Here is a 3,775-nt window from a genome sequence, read left to right on the forward strand (position 1 = left end):
GCATTTGGGGAAGGGACCCTCGTTTGCCAGTGCTCCAGGGTTTTTGGCAGTAGGCACCCTTTTAGCGTTGTTTGCCTTTGTCATACTGCCCATTTCAGTAAACACTTTCTTTGCTTTTTGTAGAATTCAGACTATGAGAATCCCATTAACCTCTCCTTCTATATTTCGCTTGTTAAAACACCTCTTTTGTGTGGCATGAACCTGGGAGGTGGAGCTTGCAGTGAGCCGAGATTGTGCCACTGCACTCCAGCCTGGGCGACAGAGCGAGACTCCGTCTCGAAAAAAAAAAAAAAAAAGCCGGTACATAAAAGCCGCTTCCTGGTAGAAACAGTCACCACTCCACTGCCCAGTCATATCTCAAAATTCACTTTTGTCATGCCCTGCTAACTGTATTTATGACCCCTTTGCAAGAATTGGTGAAAATTCCCCTACTGACCTTTCTTGAGGAAAAGGGAGGTGGGAATCTGAAAGGGAAAATAAGTGGGCTCTCGCTAGACTTAGAAAAACTTCTGCATCTAGTACAGATCCTTGCTAAACATGGGGACGACACCAAGCATCCCAAGGGACTCGCTGGTAGGATGCCTTTTAGGCAATTGGAACAAATTCCAATTAGACAGCACAAAGTGAAAGAAACTCTTTTTCTATTGCAACACCATTTGGGTTCAATACAAATTGGGAGACCAAGAAATCTGGCCTAAAATGATACTATTTATAACTGGACTTATTCTGTAAAAAGGAAGGCAAGTAGGGAGAGGTTCTTTATGTACCGGCTTTTTTTTTTTTTTCGAGATGGAGTCTCGCTCTGTCGCCCAGGCTGGAGTGCAGTGGCACAATCTCGGCTCACTGCAAGCTCCACCTCCTGGGTTCACGCCATTCTCCTGCCTCAGCCTCCCGAGTAGCTGGGACTACAGGCACCCGCTACCACGCCCGGCTAATTTTTTGTATTTTTAGTAGAGACAGGGTTTCACCATGTTAGCCAGGATGGTCTGAATCTCCTGACCTCGTGATCCGCCCGCCTCGGCCTCCCAAAGTGCTGGGATTACAGGCGTGTATGTACCAGCTTTTATGGCCCCTTACCAGGATCCAGACTTAAGGGACAACTGTAGGATTTGTGTGGCTCATCTCACTTCCAGGCACAAAGAAGCCACACCAGATATCCCAGATAATCCCCCTCCCAGTGACTCTCAGAAGGCCCGTGCCTCCTCCCCAGTGCTGAGCCTCCTCACTTCCCCAATTCTGAAGTGGCTCCCGTCCAAGGTTACCAAACACCCTTCTCCCTTATTCAACTAAACCCAGCCTGTAACCACTGCTGCCCAAGGAAGAAAGTCCAACCAATACCACCAAGAGTAGGTCCCCATATCAGCCCCTAAAACTGAGCCTGTGTCCATTTTGAGAGGTAGCTGATGGAGATGTGGGGACAACAAGTATATGCGCCTTTTTCTATGTCTGATTTGGCTTTACGCAAAGAGAAATTTGGTGAGTTTTCAGAGGACCCAGGGAAGTTTGTAGAATAGTTTTTTTTTTTTTTTTTTTTTTTTTCACAGCCCAGAGGTCCTTTATTATTATTATTTTTTAACACCTATGATGCCATGAATTCATAGGGAATAGGTTCCAGCAGCTCAGGCTCCTTCCCATTGGTTCTCACAAAGTGTGCTTCTGTGGGTGGAGCAGGCTGGCGCTTTAGTTGAACCCAGGTACCTTTCTCTTTGGCTTCTTTCTTTTTCTGATCATTTTCCTTCACGCGTTTCAGGAAGCTATCTCGGCTCTTAGAGTGCTTAATGTGCTCAATACGCACATTAATTCTCTTGGCAAGAATCTTGCCCTTAACTTGTTTGTTTACAACAATGCCAACAGCACGCTGGGGAACATTGTAGACTCTTCCAGTTTTGCCATGGTAACACTTGTGGGGCATTCCTTTTTGAACAGTACCTATACCCTTGATGTCTACAATATCACCTTTCTTATAGATTCACATATACGTGGCCAAAGGAACAACTCCATGTTTTCTAAAAGGCCTAGAGAACATGTATCGGGTGCCTCTCCTCTTTCCCTTTGTGTTTGTCATTTTGGTGAATTACTGGAAGATGGCGGTTCCGGCCGAAAGGCAGAATAGTTTGTTAAGTTGACCATGTCCTTTGACTTAACTTGACATGAGTTGCAAATATTATTGTCCACCTGTACTGTACTGTAGAGGAGAAACAAAGGGCTCTGGGTACTGCCTGTGAATATGCAGATGGAGCGGCTGCTTATAACTAAGGCCATGCCATTTATCGTGTGAGGGGAGATCCAGTTCCAGATCTGGACCCTCAGTGGTATTACCAGAGGGGTTCCCAAGACCTCAAATGCTAAATCACATGGTAGCTCATTTAATTGAAGGTATGAAAAAGTATGTGGTTAAGCCACTCAATCATGACAAGGTTAGAGAAGTAACTCAGGGGAAGGACAAAAATCCTGCTCTGTTTTAGGGCTGTTTGGTTGAGGCCCTCAGGAAATATACAAATGCAGACCCAGACTCCCCAGAAGGGCGCAGTCTCCTGGGTATGCATTTTATTACTCAGCTTGCTCCTGACATTAGGAGGAAGCTGCAAAAGGCAAAAATGGGACCTCAAACCCCTATGAGCCAACTCTTAAAGATGGTCTTTGGAGTTTACAATACAGACAGGGCAGAAGAGGCAGAGAAAAACAAAAGAAATAGCCAAAAAGCACAATTGTCCGTGGCTGCCTCAAGCCCCTTGCCACCTGAAGGTTACCCATCCCGAGTAAGTGTAATGAGACCAGCATATGGGATGCCCAGATGAGGGCCCTCAACTTGCCAGCCCTTGGGCCAGAATCAGTGCGCCTTCTGTAATCAAGAGAAATACTGGAAAAGAGACTACCTCAGGCTCCAAAGAGGACCTGGGCCACCCAAACCCATAATGGCCGAGATAACAGAGGCTGACAGAGCCCAAGTTTCTCCTCAGCTCCCACAGGATACCTTACCATCTCCACAGAGGAGCCCCAAGTAACCCTTGATGTGGCAGGCTGAGCAACGGAAAATAATTAAGCTTTTCCACATCTCCTGACATTTGGGATGGGATTCTCTATTCAAATTGGTTTCCCAAATATTCCTGGGGAGGGGACTATTCCAGGCTGCAAAAAGGATCTCCAGGGCCTGTGAACTGTGTGCTCATAACAGCCCAGAAAGCCACCCCATGCCCCAACCCCTGCTCAAACCTATGTTAACACCAAGAAATATAACCTAGGGAAGACTTGCAAATAGATTTCACCCAGATGCCATTTGCTAGCACTTGTAGACACATTCACCAGGTACATAGAAACTTTCCCTACAAGGACAGAAAAAGCACTGGAAGTGTGCAATTTCTTACTCAATTATTCCAAGGTTTGGATTACCAAAAAGTTTGCAAAGTAATTATAAACCTTCATTCACAGCTAGAGTGACCCAGCCTTAGGATTCCTCAGCCTTAGGCATTACCTATCATCTTCACTCCTCGTGGAGGCCTCAATCCTTAGATAAAGTAGAAAAAGCCAACCCTGTTTCAAAAAGGACATTAACAAAGCTCCATCAGGAGACCTTGGAGGCCTGGGTTTCTCTCCTACCTATAGTCCTCTTGCACGTAAGAATGGCTCCAAAGGGAACATTAAAACTTAGCTCATTTGAAATGATGTATGGGAGGCCCTTTTTAACTTCAGACCTCCTGTTTTATGAGGAGACACATAGAATACTCACCCATATTATCAACTCAGGTCAGGTTCAAAAGGCCCTTCAAGATTATGG

At 45.7% G+C, this 3,775-nt stretch overlaps 1 pseudogene; it reads right to left on the reverse strand.

Annotated features, from left to right (window-relative positions):
* Positions 1-1,540: 1,540 nt before the first annotated feature.
* On the reverse strand, positions 1,541-2,068 carry LOC115835872 (annotated as a pseudogene).
* Between the last annotated feature and the right edge of the window lie 1,707 nt (positions 2,069-3,775).

Source organism: Nomascus leucogenys, chromosome 1a (assembly GCF_006542625.1).
Source record: "Nomascus leucogenys isolate Asia chromosome 1a, Asia_NLE_v1, whole genome shotgun sequence".
Taxonomy (NCBI): domain Eukaryota; kingdom Metazoa; phylum Chordata; class Mammalia; order Primates; family Hylobatidae; genus Nomascus; species Nomascus leucogenys.